At 33.3% G+C, this 18,529-nt stretch overlaps 1 long non-coding RNA gene across 1 annotated transcript; it reads left to right on the top strand.

Moving 5' to 3' along the window:
- The first annotated feature begins 9,837 nt into the window (after positions 1 to 9,837).
- On the top strand, positions 9,838 to 10,552 carry LOC130048444 (uncharacterized). Its single transcript, XR_008797230.1, has 2 exons — positions 9,838 to 10,035; positions 10,133 to 10,552. It is a non-coding gene; the product is annotated as an uncharacterized LOC130048444 (long non-coding RNA).
- Positions 10,553 to 18,529: the final 7,977 nt, after the last annotated feature.

Here is an 18,529-nt window from a genome sequence, read left to right as displayed (position 1 = left end):
TTTGAAACATGTCATTTTGGAGACTCGCCATACGCATGATATGCTCTTGTGTATCGAATAAACATAAACACCATATGAAAATGACTATCAGGAATGACTACAATAGAAAATCAAAATCGAATTTTCAAAACTCATTAAAACTTGTTTTATCTTCAATAAATTGCATGGTGTAGTTTGTCACTACAACTTTTCATTGCTTAAAATACTGTCTGATGCGCTTCATATAAAACTGAGGCCGTTCTTGGCACACTGTTTCTGACTATTTATTACTCTGTTTACCTGAACAAGATATAGAGCTCAAAGCATGTATGATTGGTCGATTTGGGATGCTTCCTTTTCCTAGACACGTGATCCTCTCCAGTAAGTCCAGTAGTCCGTATTTGCCCAACTCGCTATTTTGTACTCCTTATAGGAGTTATGAGCTTTACGACTCTTCGTTATATTCACCTTTTATTTGCTGACTCATGTCACATATAACACATGTTTTTAATAATGTGTCTGCCAAAATTTATTCCGATCTGAATTGTTGTTACATAGATAGGGAAATTGTTCGGTATCTTTTCGATGCTTTCTCTTATCGGTTGTACTATGAATTGTAAAACATCACGTGGATTGAGAAAAAGTGTTATGCAAATATTGAAGACGTCCTGTGTCATCTATTTTGAGCTTACATGAAATCGACATATCAATGCAATTGTATATTGTTTGTACGTTTTTTAATATAAATCAACTCATTAGAAGTTAAAGAAGGATATAACGTCGTTGTTGCATTGATACATTGAGCTTAAAACCAGGCTCCGGGGCCATAAAACTTAGCTAGCTCACCTTTGAGATTAAAAAAATCTCACTTTCTCTACTCAACTTAGATTGTCTCACTTTTGGTGTGCCATAAAGCTAGTTTTACCTCATTTAGCATTTTCTACCTTGAGACATAACTGAGACCAAAACCATAGAAACTGAGCAGGAAATAAGTTGAATTATGGAATGTTTTGTTTGCATTTTATTCTTTGAAATGCCACGCCCACTAAATATTGTGCAATACATGGACAATTTTAAAAAATCCAGCACAAAGAAAATACTTTGTTGTTTTTCTTTTATGACTTTTTTATTGTTTTACGGATTTTACTCATTTACGTGGTTTCATCTTTAAACTGTTATTTACAGTCCCTGAAACGTTCTACTTTACCATTTTTCCGTTCGTTCACCGTTCGTTCACCGTTCGCTCACCGTTCGTTCACCGTTCGTTTAACGTGCGTTCACCGTTCGTTCAGCGTACGTTCACCGTGCGCTCTCCGTTCACAGTTTTGTGTTCAGCGTGCGTTCACCGTTCGTTCACCGTTCACAAAGCGTTCAGCTTGCGCTCACCGTTCGTTCATCGTTCAGTCTTTTCATTGTCATTCGGAACACCAAAGTGAAAGGACCAATCTTGATAACAAGGCGAAAATCAAAATTGAACATGTGCGTAAGAGTGGAAGGATACTTTCTTACTATATCAGAAATTTAATTTTGAAGTATAAAATGTCAGGATTATCCACTGTGAATGCCGAACGGTTCATTTGAGCTTTTGTTAAAAACAATTCTAAATGAGAGACGAATATACGAACTTGTCGTTATGAATTTAACCCAAGTACAAAAAATAAGGCAGTTTCAGGTAATGAAAACCTCTTCCCCTGTGTTCACGATTTAGCATTTACAAGTTCGGGCACAAATTATTATAATTATTTTGCATTGCTTGGCAAGAGTTTTAAACAGGTCACCCCCTAATTTCAAAATAAAAACAAACAAATGATGCTACATAATGTACATTGTACCGTATGTACATGTACGTGTCAGAATGTCAAACTGATATGGCTATTTTTACGGCTATATTTATGAAAGACATTGTCAATAAACTGATATGTATTACTCTTGCTAAATTTGAAATTTTTGTAACATTTGTCCTTAATGCAAAGATGTAATTGTTTATCTGGTACGTTTCTGCATTAGCCTTTAAACATTCTACGGGTAGTTCAGTATAATAAACAGTTTTATCTACATCAAATATATACAAATACTGCACGATCTAACTGCAATCTATGGTCACATTAATAATAAAAATAGAAAGTTTTGTACTGATTATTTCCTCGTGTCGATGTAGCTGCGACACATGAATGGCACAACATGTAAGTAGGAATATTTAATACTGTGAGGAGTGTTAAGGTGTTGACACAGGGTTTACCGTCCGTATTGTTTGTTTACTGCATCTATCTTGACTCCTTTCGGGGGTGTTTGTTAATTACAGGTATCCCAAACGATCGAGCTCGTAAAGCAGGCCCGTACCCAGACTTTTTCAATGGGGGTGCATAAATTTACGGCGAGCGGTTTGGGGGCCGCTAAGGCCCCCAAGCGGGTCCAGGGCGAAGCCCGGTGGGGGGGGGGGTCCTGGGGGGGGGGGGGGCGAAGCCCCCCGGAAGCAGAAGCGAAATAGAGAAAAATAAGGGTAAAAATGCTCTATCCTGGATGCAATTTTTGCTTTTTATTTACTTATTTAATACTCATAAATATGAAAGGGGAAACATACTAAAATTGGTCATCGCATAGGCAGTATGTATTGAATTTATTTCGTGATATTCCTTACTGTGAAAGTAAAAGCTAGGGATTTTAGAAAATATTTGACTTTAATAGTGCTTGATGATTTACACAGCCAACTTTAATAGTGCTTAATGGTTTTCACAGGGGGGTGCGTTTGCACCCCCCCCCCCTCGGTACGGGCCTGTAAAGTTTGAAGCCATGCATGAGCACCTGTAAATTCTGGATGTCACTACACATGTAGACTATAGTGTTTTCCTTTTCACATGCATTATTTATATATTATACCCATGTATTAAATGTATCTGTACATTTAATGGTATACACAATGTACATATGAAATTTGCTTTTGTTTGTGTATGACTTCTGCGTGTATTAATGTACATTTTGCGATAATTTCATGAAATACATAATCAGGATATGGTGCTCACGGCGGGTGTGACCGGTCAACAGGGGATGCTTACTCCTCCTAGGCACCTGATCCCACCTCTGGTGTGTCCAGGGGTCCGTGTTTGCCCAACTATCTATTTTGTATTGCTTGTAGGAGTTATGAGATTGATCACTGTTCGTTATCTTCACCTTGCATGTATACTCGGTACTTGTACAAAAATATATTACATTGAATATATCCAAAACTGTAAAATATGCTGTATCACGCTTCCAGTTTATTATTTTTTTTTTTATTAATTTATGAAATATACATGTACTTGTATTTTATTACTTGATTATGAAATAAGTAAAATCCCAGGGAAAAATCTGAAACATTCCGAGTAAATATACCAGTTTGCCTTCACCGTGCGCTCAGCGTTCGTTCACCGTTCACTTTGCGCTCTGCGTTCGCTCACCGTTCATCAAATTGCATTCACCGTTCACTCTGCGTTCGTTCACCGTTCGCTCTGCGTTCCTTCACCGTTCGCTCACCGTGCATTCACCGTTCGCTCACCGTGCGTTCACCGTTCGCTCACCGTTCAAGTGGGAAAGCAGAACGTTTCAGGGACTGTACGCTATGGCTGAAAACGATATCGCCTATTGTCGTAAACTCAACATTTGAAACTTACACATTACTTTGTTTGTCATGAAACTGCAATACAATTCTAATGACATATAATTGTTTTATCTTCAAAGTTTTCCAAAACAGGAAAACAATGAATTCATAAAAAAAATGTAAGGGAATAAATATTACAAAAAGAATATATTTTATGGAAGAAAAAAATGTCTCAAAACCAAAGTCAGATTGATATTATTGAATTGTTATCATACGATTACCCCCCCCCCCCCCCCCCCCCCAGCATACCGCGCTGCATGTGTTCTAATTTGCTCGAAAGAAAGAAAATTCCAGAATGAAAAAAAAAATTAAAAGTTAATAAGATTGGATGCATTGTTTCATAGAACACTTGTTTCTCATCGAAAAACACAATAATCCGCCAAACATAAAATATTGGAATCAGTAACTACAGTAATGCTGACGTCATACTAACATAGTAGTGCGTCATGTTCATTTTGATGCACTTAAGCACCTCATTCTCAATTAAATGTATTTAATTATATTAGATGGTCAAGTTATCGATATAATCTATATAATAATGCAAGCATATTTCGAAATGCCGTGCATTGTACATACATAACAATTTGGATTATACTGACGAGAAAAATATTCGAGGGGGGTAGGGTAAGAGTTTTATTGGGCACTGTATGTTTCGTTGGAAACAAAATACTAATTTTTCCGTCGTGACAAGCCCTTGCATTGGGTCATTTCAAGAAATCATACTTGGGAGGGGAAACAATTCCTCTCCTTCTGTCTGTGCCTCAATGGACACCAAGTCAACAATTCATAAAATGAAACTTTGTCCTCTTCCAAACCCTCTAGAGAATAGGCCCTGTGTTTTCCTTTTGTTATGGATGGTATTATATCGATTCACTTGGGGAATTGCGGAAGTCATATTGGAAGTGAGAAAAAAATTACGGACTTAGACACCTTTCTATCGATCTAACTTTCTGAGCTCAAAAGTGAGACTAAACTAAATATCAGAGACTGAGACTGAGATGAGAAATGTTTATGGCACATCAAACTTGAGACTGTGACCAAAATCTGAGGCCGTCTCAGATTTTGGTCTCAAAAGTGACCTAACTAAGTTTTATGGCCCCGGAGCCAGATCGAGATATTTATCCTCCCTCTGTAGACACGGTTGAGTAAATTCGTTAATGCCTTGAGTTCCATGTATTGTAATGTTGTATTGTTTTCCAGAGCTACTTGTATTTTTGATTTTTATCGTCGTCGGCGTGGGAGTTGGCATCTACTGGACCTTTTTCAAAGACTCGAGAGGTTTGTTCTATATGAAATCACCATCCTACTATTGCTTGATATTTCCTTATTGATTGCTTTGAATGGCAGTGACGCTGAAGAAGTCTCATGCAAAATTAAACATTAATTGCTCTGCTACACAAAATGTATCCATGCTTAGATTTCCGTATACACTAGGTAAACCAATTTCGAGGGTTGCATGATCCAATGACAAATCACAATACTAAACGTTCGTGGATCAAAATAGTTAAACTCAATAAGTGAATACAATTGAGCAGGTGCTGAAGAGGAGTAAGCATCTTCAGTTGCTCGGGCAAACCCATCCTAGATCAGCTGAGTATTACTTAAAGGGTAGTCTAGATAAATATGAAAATAACGGTCTAACAATTAATATAAAACATGTGAGACACTCATTTGTCGTAATAAAAGAGGTTGTAGTTCAAATTCAGACCAATAGAACCTCCATATTTCTTTTATCTGATTTTAAGCAACACTGTTGATTTTTTTTTTTTGAAAATATATAAAACCACTAAGCTTCGAAAAGGCACTATAAGTAGGTAAAGGGCAAATACCAAAATAATACAAAGCATAAAATGACCAACGAAATGAACAACCAGATTGTCAATTTTCGGGACAAACGAAAAGAATTACACAATGTGGCCAACATCAACAGAACAAGAAACACTACATATAAATACACTTAACACTACAACACATTTATACCGTAGACTTCTTCGCTAGAAAATCATCTTACTGTGGTCTTCAATTCTACATTTACATATATCGATTACGTATTATTTATTAACCATAATTATTTCCATTCATATGACGATCCGATATCTCCCCGTGATCTCGAAATAAAGAATACCACAAAAGTATCCACTTCTCCTTCATACTTAGATATTGTATTGGAAATATATATCAACGGTAAACTAACAACTCAACTTTATAGCAAACGGTTTCAACTTCACATCGATTGTTAGACCGTTCGTGGCACACCGATTTCCTCTTTTGGTAATCAGGCCTTCCATCAGTCTGTTGGAATTCCTATGGGCACGAATTGTGCTCCTTTGTTAGCTGACCTGTTTCTATATGTCGATTCGATATATCCCTGCGAGCTCGAAATAAAGGACACCACAGAGTCGTTCACTTCTGCTTCATACTTAGATATTTTATTGAAAGTAGACATTAACGGCAAACTGACAACTCAACTGTATGACGAACGGGATTATTTCAATTTCTCCATTGTCAACTTCCCATATTTATGTAGCAATATTTCATTAGCACCTGCATATGGTGTTTATATATCTCAACTGATTCGATATGCAAGACCTTGTTCTGTGTATTGTCAATTTTTAAATCGAGGTAAGCTACTGACAAACAAGTTGATGATACAGGGGTTTCAACAGTCTCGATTGAAGTCAGCATTTTCAAATCCTATGGTCGTTATAACGATCTAGTTCGTCAAAACAACCTCGCATTAGGTCAAATGCTGTCTGACGTGTTTCATACCGATTGTTAAGCCGTTCTTGGCACACTGATAACTCCGTTAACCTGATCAGGATATAGGGCTCACGGCGGGTGTGTCATGTCAACAGGAGATGTTTGCTCATCCTAGGCACCTGATACAACCTCTTGTGTATCCGGGGTATGTGTTCGACTGACTATCTATTTTGCATTTCTTATAGGTGTTATGAGATTGATCACTGTTCGTTCTCTTCACGTTCTCCATTGTCAACTTCCCATATTTATGTAGCAATATTCCATTAGCACCTGCATATGGTGTCTACATCTCAAAACTGATTCGATACGCATGAGGATTTTATGCGTATGGTCAGTTTTGAACTCGTGGCAGACCACTGAAAAATAAAATGATGACGTCAGGGGGTTTTACAGTCTCGTTTAAAGTAAACAGTAAATTATATGACGGGTGTGACCGGTCAACATGATATGCTTGCTCCTTCTGAGCACCTGGTCCCACCTCTTGTGTATCCGGGGGTCCGTTTTTGCCAACAATCTATTTTGTATTGCTTATAGGAGTTATGAGATTGATCAGTGTTCGTTATATTCACCTTTCGTTATAACTATTTCGCTTCCCATTACAACCTATCATTCCGTTAAACGTTGTCTAATTTGTTTCATACCGATTGCTAGGCCGTTCTTGGCACACTGATTTAGACTATGGATAACTTCGTAGCTATAGGGCTCACGGCGGGTGTGACCGGTCGGCAGGACATAGTTGTTCCTCTTAGGCACCAGATCCAACCTCTAATATAAACAGGAGTTTGTATTTCCTCAACTCCCCATTTTGTATTCTTATAGGGGGTATGAGATTGATCACTGTTCGTTATCTTCACCTTCCATACAGATATATTACTACAAAATACATACCAAACTTACTTTACTTCAATTTACGCGCATGGCAATTTACTGCACGCACATTTGCACAGTGCATTTTACTGCATATACATATCTAATGCTTCGTTTTGCATGCTGCATTTTACTGCATATACACTGCACTTTCTTAAATAGCATTTACTGCGTACTCTGGGCGTTTCCCTATACTCAGGCTTGATCAGTACAACGTACATTTACGTTTAGGTATATATATATATATATATATATATATATATATATATATATATATATATATATATATATATACAGTGAAGCTTCGTTAATCCGGACACTTTGGTTCCCAGCAAAATCGTCCGGATAAATGAAGCGTCCGGATAATTGAATCGCATATTTTCTAGTTTTGCATAAGTAACCAATATGTGCCTACGTTATTGATGCATAGTGAATTAAACACATTCTATCACTGGATTTAACCATTTGCATTAGTAAATAAATTATGATAATGCTAACATTTACATGTATTTCAAAGCACTAAAATTTAATGTACGTGTTCAGTGTATTTGCCTGTGCTTACACTGTACATGCATATGATCCCTACAAATAAATATACAAAACTGTGTACCGTATGCACTAAAACAAATAATGAAGCACTTTATGTAACTATAAGTAAATAAATCATTAGTAACTAACATAATCATTTACACTTCAAACATTTCATCACACTTTTACTTCTTAAAGAGGCCGGTAATTTCCATCTGTCACGATTCACGGGTTCGGCGGTCTGTTAAAACAATCTTCATCGTCCAAAATTTCGTGATTATCATGTCAGTTGACAACATTCTTTAACCAAAATTCAATATGCCAGAGTTTATATTTCTTATTCTATAATTATCCAAGACAATATCGGGAGAACAAAATCATTTAAGCTCGTAAGACCTACTACTGCTTTGATCTAATCACGCGCACCTATTATTTTCATGGTGCGATAATAACGGAACAAAACTCGGGTGAAACTAACATTACAGGTACATACAGAATTTAATTGTCATTTTCCTTAAAATGGTAATTTTCTCACTTCTACCCAGAGTTTAAAAATTCGAAAGCAATAAAGCTCTACAACATCGTAACAAGAATCAATCGTACACAGGTACATTCTACATGCGTGGCATTCTAAACATTAAAAACTTACTACATACACATGTGCATGAACATACATGTATATTTCACGCCAATCAACAGTATAAAATCCAGAATATAGAAGTATAATCTACACTCTTTAGATTTGAATAAGCCGATATCAATTTACGAATCAGTACAACTGGTATGTGTAACAGTTAAATAAAATATCATTACGGCATGATGTTTAATTTATTAATACTATTAGGGTATTGATCAAGACTATAAGATAATATGCTACAGATTTATTTACAAAATCCAACACTACACGCAATAAAGATCTTATGTGCGAAAATTGGCAATACAATGTCTCGATCCGCACGTGCTATCTAACGGACTTATCATCAGACACCACCTAATTGGAGGGAGGTGTTGACAGGGTACAGGTAATCGCTTCAATTAGACAGTTTGGCTTGTTTTCTTTATAATTTACGCCTTGCTCAAATTGTCCGACACAAACCTTCCCTAAAGAAAATGACCGTCCGGATTAACGGTACAATTTTTAATGCATTATAACGTTTTGTAGTAAAAAGTGACCGTCCGGATCCGGAACGCGAATTTCCGGATTAATGATGCAAAATAATGTATAAAAATTCTGTTCCCTAGAAAAATCGTCCGGAAGGTGAAGCGTCCGGATTAATGACGCCCGGATTACCGAGGCTCCACTATATATATATATATATATATACATTTCAAATAAAATGGCGCATTAATGTACTATGTACTCACACTAACTATCACTGTAAATTCTGATATAAATTGTAAAGATCTCTGTACATTTGCCATTTTGGGGTATAAATGTGGAATAAAAGTATTGAAATAATAAGAAAACTTATATCAGAAGTAATGGACTCTGGTCAAAGGGTGTTAAAAGTGATGACTATTACTAGATGAATTACAATGTACATGTACACCAATGCGGATAAACATATCAGCACCTGTGATTACAAACTAAGTGCACGGACACCTGGTGAGCTATTCACATACTATGGAGACACATTGAGATATTAAAGATCCTAACATTTATGGAGCTGTAATCGCCAAATATATGCATGGTGAAGATATATGCATTGATTGTGACAGGTAGCATCCGTCGTTTTATCTTGATCTCGTAAACGGAGTAAGCCCCAATTAGAAACATTGTTAAAAGAACTGTCTTCATTCGTATTAAACACAACAGACGACATTTTACCCAATAACGGATTGTATAAGTAAATTTTAGATCGCGATAAAGACGGAAATTAACGAATTTACGAAGTGCTGATTTTACATTGCTGAAATCCCTGTAACATTACCTTATTTGTCAACTTCATATTGTGTGTCTAATGAGATTTATGTATAGCAAAGTAATGTTTGGGATGACTGATCACGAGATATACGGTTTTCCACACCTTTTTCCATTTTCATTCAAGAAGCAGCTACCGTGGGTCCTTTCGAATGTGTTGAAACAGCAGCCATATGTCGACCATGCTTTGAATCGTTTATGGAAAAGTATCTCAAGAATGTAAAGCTAAATTGGTGCAAAAAAGATCAACGAATTGAAACAAGGTGCCCTTTGATAATAACTACTTTCATGATGTCTCGAATGGCCGATGATATACAATCTGCTTTGCAGGACCTAGAGATCTTTGGTAAAATTTAAATATATCTTTGCTAATGTATCAAATTACGAATTGTTTGTATTTTTATTCTGATCTAATGCAACATAAAGTGTTTTTGTCTATGCAGGTACTGATTCAGTGATGTTAGTGGTAATTCAAAGTTGTTCCCCAACAATGAATCCCGCTAGGATGACAATGATGCAGCATATTAAGGATGACAGAATCACTTCGTGTGTTAATGTTTTAATTTGGCAAAATAAAGTGTATTCTTGTAAAATAAACCAGGTAGCGGCAAATGAAATGACGCATTTTCTTTCCAAAAAATAAATAGAATACCCATACTTCCTCAACTCCCCCATAGCTTGGAACATTAGTCAATTGAATGTATGAAAAATAATGTTTCATTTCATACTATTTTCAATATATTATTCAGTACTTGTAATTTCCATCTGAGGAAAACATGTTAACCAAATTAGCAATCGTAGCATTTTTACTCTTTGTATCTAACAATTATTTACCTTTTTTTAAATAAAGTGCCGAAAACTGCTTTTCGTTGTCTGCTTTTATTACAGTGGATTACTTTCTATCACTAGAACAAACATTGAAAGGGTGGAATTTCTGGCGGGTGGGACGATTTCGTCTTCTCCATTGTAGGCTTCTCATATTTGTGCAGCAATTTTCCATTGTTGCCTGCGTGTGGTGTTTTGTTATGTTGTAATTATATGACCAGTAGTGTGGTATATTGTATTTATATGACTAGTAGTGTGTAACGTTGTAATTCTATGTCTAGTAATGTGTTTTATTGTAATTCTATAACTAGTAGTTTGTTATGTTGTAATTCTATGACCAGTAGTGTGGTATACTGCATTTCTGTGACTAGTAGTGTGTTATGTTGTAATTCTATGACTAGTAGTGTGTTATGTTGTAATTCTATGTCTAGTAGTGTGGTATGTTGTAATTATATAACTAGTACGGTGTTATGTTTTGATTCTATGACTAGTGGTGTGTTATGTTGCAATTCTATAACTAGTACTGTGTTATGTTATAATTCTATGACTAGTAGTGTGTTATGTTGTAATTCTATGACTAGTAGTGTGTAATGTTGTAATTCTATAACTACTAGTGTGTTAGGTTGTAAATCTATAACTAGTAGTGTGTTATGTTGTAATTCTATAATCAGTGGTGTGGTATATTGTAATTCTATTACAAGTAGTGTGTTATGTTGTAATTCTATGACTAGTAGTGTGTTATGTTGTAATTCTATGACTAGTAGTGTGTAATGTTGTAATTCTATGACTAGTAGTGTGTTATGTTGTAATTCTATTACAAGTAGTGTGTTATGTTGTAATTCTATAACTAGTAGTGTGTTATGTTGCAATTATATAACTAGTAGTGTGTTTCGTTGTAATTCTAGTAGTGTGTTATGTTGTAATTATATAAATAGTAGTGTGTAAGATTTTAATTCTATAACTAGTAGTATATTATGTTATAATTCTATAACTAGTAGTGTGTTATGTTGTAATTCTATTACAAGTAGTGTGTTATGTTGTAATTCTATAACAAGTAGTGTGGTATACTGCATTTCTGTGACTAGTAGTGTGTTATGTTGTAGTTCTATGACTAGTAGTGTGTTATGTTGTAATTCTATGTCTAGTAGTGTGGTATGTTGTAATTATATAACTAGTACTGTGTTATGTTTTGATTCTATGACTAGTGGTGTGTTATGTTGCAATTCTATAACTAGTACTGTGTTATGTTATAATTCTATGACTAGTAGTGTGTTATGTTGTAATTCTATGACTAGTAGTGTGTAATGTTGTAATACTATAACTACTAGTGTGTTAGGTTGTAAATCTATAACTAGTAGTGTGTTATGTTGTAATTCTATAATCAGTGGTGTGGTATATTGTAATTCTATTACAAGTAGTGTGTTATGTTGTAATTCTATGACTAGTAGTGTGTTATGTTGTAATTCTATGACTAGTAGTGTGTAATGTTGTAATTCTATGACTAGTAGTGTGTTATGTTGTAATTCTATTACAAGTAGTGTGTTATGTTGTAATTCTATAACTAGTAGTGTGTTATGTTGTAATTCTATAACTAGTAGTGTGTTATGTTGCAATTCTATTACTAGTAGTGTGTTATGTTGTAAATCTATAACTAGTACTGTGTTATGTTGTAATTCTATAACTAGTAGTGTGTTATGTTGTAAATCTATAACTAGTAGCGTGTTATGTTGCAATTCTATTACTAGTGGTGTGTTAATTTGTAATTATATGACTAGTACTGTGTTATGTTGTAGTTCTATGACTAGTAGTGTGTTATGTTGTAATTCTATAACAAGTAGTGTGTTATGTTGTAGTTCTATAACTAGTAGTGTGTTGTGTATAATTATATAACTAGTAGTGTGTTATGTTTTAATTATATGACTAGTAGTGGGTTGTGTTATGATTTTTTAAGTAGTAGTCTGTTATGTTGTAATTCTATGACCAGTAGTGTGTTATGTTATAATTCTATAACTAGTAGTGTGTAAGGTTTTAATTCTATAAATTGTAGTGTATTATGTTATATTTCTATAACTAGTAGTGTGTGATGTAGTAATTCTATGACCAGTAGTGTGATATATTGTAATTATATGACTAGTGGTGTGTTATGTTATAATTATATAACTAGTAGTGTGTTATGTTGTAATTCTATAACTAGTATTGTGCTATGTTGTAATTCTATAAATAGTATTACGTTATGTTATAATTCTATAACTAGTAGTGTGTTATGTTGTAATTCTGTAACTAGTAGTGTGTTATGTTGTAAATATATTTTATTAATGTGTTGTGTTGTAATTATATTACTAGTAGTGTGTTATGTTGTAATTCTATAACTAGTTGCGTGTTTGTTGTAATTCTATGACTAATAGTGTGTTATGTTATAATTCTATAACTAGTAGTGAGTTATGTTGTAATTCTGTAACTAGTAGTGTGTTATGTTGTAAATATATTTTATTAATGTGTTATGTTGTAATCATATTACTAGTAGTGTGTTATGTAGTAATTATATGACTCGTTGTGTGTTATGTTGCAAATCTATAACTAGTACTGTGTTATTTTGTAATTCTATAAGTAGTAGTGCGTTGTGTTATAAGTATATAACTAGTTGTGTGCTAGGTTGTAATTCTATAACTATTAGTGTGTTATGTTTTGATTCTATGACTAGTAGTTTGTTATGTTGTAATTCTATGACTAGTAGTGTGTTATATTTTAAATCTATGTCTAGTAGTGTGTTATGTTATAATTCTATAACTAGTAGTGTGTTATGTTGTAATTCTATAACTAGTAGTGTGCTATGTTGCAATTCTATAACTAATATCTCTTATGTTGTAATTCTATGACTAGTAGTGTGTTGTGTTGTAAGTCTATAACTAGTAGTTTGTTATGTTGTAATTATATGACCAATACTGTGGTATATTGTAATTCTATGACTAATAGTGTGTTATGTTGTAATTCTATTACAAGAAATGTGTTATGTTGTAATTCTATAACTAGTAGTGTGTTATGTTGTAATTCTATAACTAGTAGTTTGTTATGTTGTAATTATATGACCAGTACTGTGGTATATTGTAATTATATGACTAATAGTGTGTTATGTTGTAATTATATGACTACTAATGTGTTATGTTGTAATTCTATGACTAGTAGTATGTTAAGTTGTAATCCTATAACTATTAGTTTATCAAGTTGTAATTCTATAACTAGTAGTGTGGTATATTGTCATCCTATAACTAGTGGTGTGTTATGTTGTAATTCTATAACTAGTAGTGTGGTACGTTGTAATTCTTCGACCAGTGGTGTGGTATATTGTACTTCTATAACCAGTAGTGTGTTATGTTATAAGTCTATAACTACTAGTGTATTATGTTATAAATTTATAACAAGTAGTGTGGTATGTTGTAATTCTATGACCAGTAGTGTGGTATCTTGTAGTTCTATAACTAGTAGTGCGTTATGTTTTAATTCTATGACTAGTAGTGTGTTATGTTGTAATTTTATGACTAGTAGTATGTTATGTTGTAATTCTATAACTACTAATGTGTTTTGTTGTAATTCTATGACCAGTAGTGTGGTATATTGAAATTATATGACTAGTAGTGTGTTATGTTGTAATTATATGATTAGTAGTGTGTTATATTGTAATTATATAACTAGTACTGTGTTATGTTGTAACTCTATGACTAGTATTCTGTTATGTTGTAATTCTATTACTAGTACTGTGTTATAATTTTATAATTAATATTGTGTTATTTCTTTAATTCTTTAACTAGTATTGTGGTATGTTGTGATTCTTAGACTAGTAGTGTGTTACGTTTTAAATCTATAACTAGCATTGTGTTATGTTGTAATTCTGTTACTAGTAGCGTGTTATGACTAGTAGTGTGCTGATGTAATTCTATGACTAGCACTGTGTTATGTTGTAATTCTGTGACTAGTAGTGTAATGTTGAAATTCTATATTTAGTAGTGTTTATGTTGTAATTCTATAATTAGTAGTGTGTTATGTTATAATTCTATAACTAGTAGTGTGTTATATTGTAATTATATAACTAGTAGTGTGTTATGTTATAATTCTATAATTAGTAATGTGTTATATTGTGATTTTATGACAAGTAGTGTGGCATGTTGTAATTCTATGACTAATATTGTTTTATATTGTAATTCTATAACTAGTAGTATGGTATATTATAATTATATAACTAGTTGTGTGTTATATTGTAATTCTATGACTAGTATAATGTTGTGTTGTAATTATATGACTAGTTGTGTGTTATGTTGTAATTCTATAACTAGTAGTGTGTTATATTGTAATTTTATAACTAGTTGCGTGTTATGTTGAAAATTTATAACTAGTACTGTGTTATGTTGTAATTCTATAAGTAGTAGTGCGTTGTGTTATAAGTCTATAACTAGTTGTGTGCTAGGTTGTAATTCTATAACTATTAGTGTGTTATGTTTTGATTCTAGGACTAGTAGTTTGTTATGTTGTAATTGTAGAACTAGTACCTTGTTATTTTGTAATTCTATGACTAGTAGTGTGTTATGTTGTATTTCTATGTCTAGTAGTGTGTTATGTTGTAATTCTATAACTAGTATTTTGTTATGTTGTAATTTTATGTCTAGTAGTGTGTTTTGTTGTAATTCTATGACTAGTAGTGTGTTATGTTGTAATTTTATGATTAGTAGTGTGTTATGATGTAATTCTATGACCAGTAGTGTGTTATGTTGTAATTCTATTACTAGCAGTGTGTTATGTTATAATTCTAAAACTAGTTGTGTGTTATGTTGTAAATCTATAGCTAGTAGTATGTCATGTTGTAATTCTATAACTACTAGTGCGTTATGTTGTAATTCTATAACTAGTAGTGTGTTATGTTGTAATTCTATAACTAGTAGTGTGTTATGTTGTAATTTTATGACTAGTACTGTGTTATGTTGTAATTCTATGATTAGTGGTGTGTTATGCTGTAATTATATAACTACTAGTGTGTTTCGTTGTAATTCTATGACCAGTAGTGTGGTATATTGTAATTCTATAACTAGTAGTGTGTTACGTTGTAATTCTATAACTAGTAGTGTCTTATGTCATAATTGTATAATTAGTAGTGTGTTATGTTGTAATTCTATGACCAGTAGTGTGGTGTATTGTTATTTTATGACTAGTACTGTGTTATATTGTAATTCTATATCTAGTAGAGTGGTATGTTGTAATCGTATAATTAGTAGTGTGTTATCTTCTAATTCTATAACTAATAGTGTGTTATGTTAGAATTCTATATCAAGTTGTGTGTTATGTTGTAATTCTATGACTAGTAGTGTGTTATTTTGTAATTCAATGGCTAGTAGTGTGGTATGTTGTTATTCTATGACTAGCAGTGTGGTATGTTGTAATTGTATAACTATTAATGTGTTATGTTGTAATTCTATAACTAGTTGCGTGTTATGTTGTATTTCTATAACTAGTTGTGTGTTATGTTGTAATTTTATGACTAGTACTGTGTTATGATGTAATTTTATGACAAGTAATGTGATAAGTTTTAATTCTATAACTAGTAGTGTGTTATATTGTATTTCTGTAATTAGTAGTATGGTATATTGTAATTGTATAACTAGTAGTGTGTTATATAATAATTATATACCTAGTAGTGTGTTATGTTGTAATTTTATGAGTAGTAGTGTGGTATATTGTAATTATATAACTAGTGGTGTGTTATATTGTAATTATATGACTAGTAGTGTGTTATGTTGTAATTCTATGACAAGTACAATGTTATGCTGTAATTATATGACTAGTAGTGTATTATGTTGTAAATCTATGACTAGTAGTGTGTTGTGTTGTAATTATATGTCTAGTTGTGTGTTATGTTGTAATTCTATAATTACTAGTTTGTTATGTTGTAATTCTATGACCAGTAGTGTGTTATATTGTAATTCTATGACTAGTAGAGGGTTGTGTTGTAATTCTATGATTAGTAGTGTGTTATGTTGTAATTCTATAACTAGTAGTGTGTTATGTTGTAATTATATGTCTAGTTGTGTGTTATGCTGTAATTCTATAACTACTAGTGTCTTTTGTTGTAATTCTATGACCAATAGTGTGGTATATTATAATTCTATAACTAGTAGTTTGTTACGTTGTAATTCTATAAGTAGTAGTGTCTTATGTTATAATTCTATAACTAGTAGTGTGTTATGTTGTAATTCTATGACCGGTAGTGTGGTGCATTGTTATTTTATTACTAGTACTGTGTTATATTGTAATTCTATATCTAGTAGAGTGGTATGTTGTAATTCTATGACTAGTAGTGTGTTATCTTCTAATTCTATAACTAGTAGTGTGTTGTGTTGGAATTCTATATCAAGTTGTGTGTTATGTTGTAATTATATGACTAGTTGTGTTGTATCTTGTAGTTCTATGACTAGTAGTGTGTTATTTTGTAATTCGATGGCTAGCAGTGTGGTATGTTGTAATTCTATGACTAGTAGTGTGTTATGTTGTAATTCTAAAACTATTAGTGTGTTTTGTTGTAATTCTATAACTAGTAGCATGTTATGTTGTAATTCTATGACTAGTAGTGTGTTATGTTGTAATTTTATGACTAGTACTGTGTTATGTTGTAATTTTATGACAAGTAATGTGGTATGTTGTAATTCTATGACTAGTATTGTGTTATATTGTATTTCTGTAGCTAGTAGTATGGTATATTGTAATTGTATAGCTAGTAGTGTGTTAAGTTGTAATTCTATAACTAGTGGTGTGTTATATAATAATTCTATACCTAGTAGTGTGTTATGTTGTAACTTTATGAGTAGTAGTGTAGTATATTGTAATTATTTGACTAGTGGTGTGTTATGTTGTAATTATATGATTAGTAGTGTGTTATGTTGTAATTCTATGACAAGTAGAATGTTATGCTGTAATTATATGACTAGTAGTGACTGAGTTTCTCAACATGGCAATCTTGGCAATCGTCCCGCTTGCAATAAGCAGCTGGCCTGCGAGACAAACTGTCTGCGTTGCAATGATACTTTCCAGGTGTGTGTTCTATACTGAAATCATACGTTTCCAAAACAGATAGCCATCTAGCCAACATACCTTTTGGGTTCTTGAATCTTGAGAGCCATACCAATGAGGCATGGTCTGTTCTGACTGTGAAGTGTCGACCCCATAGAAAGTGTCTGTACTGTTTTATAAAGGTAATAACAGCTAGTAACTCTTTGTAAGTTGTACAATATTTAACTTGGTGTTTATTCAGTGTACGACTAGCATAGGCCACAACTCTTTCTTCACCATTTTAAACTTGTGACAACACAGCTCCGATTCCATTTTCATTTGCACCTGTGTCAAGAATAAATTCTGTGTTGGTGTCTGGGTAGGCCAAAATAGGAGCTGAGGTCAGTAGTTTCTTAAGTTTCTCAAATGCAGTCTGACATTCAGGGGTCCAACAAAATTGTGACCTTTTTCTAGTAAGATAGGTTAAGGGGCTTGCAGTAGTAGAAAAATCAGGTATGAACGTCCTGTAATATCCTACAAGACCCAAGAAACTACGGACTTTTGAAACACTGGTAGGAGTAGGCCAAGTCTGAATGCTATAAATTTTGCCGGGATCACATTGTATCCCTTTGCAAGAGACAATATGGCATAGGAAGGACACTTTTTGCTGGAGTCATTCGCATTTTGATGGCTTCAATGTTAAATTGGCAGATCTGAGTCTATCAAAAACGGACTTAAAGTGTCTATGAAGTCAAAATACAAGTGTATGTTTTTTGACGCAGTTTAATAAATAAAAACGATATGTCGAAAAATTACGTTGATTTTCTGTTTAGTAAGCGAGATATAGGTCAAAAAGTGATCTTCGCTCGAATGCACACCTTTACGACATCTATAACGAGGCTGTTGCTGGTATTCCGGACGTGACGTCACAACACATGTTTGGCGCAATCTGAGTTTGTTTATATCGTGGAGGTAATCGTGGAAGA

The sequence above is a fragment of the Ostrea edulis genome, chromosome 7 (assembly GCF_947568905.1).
Source record: "Ostrea edulis chromosome 7, xbOstEdul1.1, whole genome shotgun sequence".
NCBI classification, from domain to species: Eukaryota; Metazoa; Mollusca; class Bivalvia; order Ostreida; family Ostreidae; genus Ostrea; species Ostrea edulis.
This window is presented reverse-complemented; position numbering and strand designations above follow the sequence as displayed.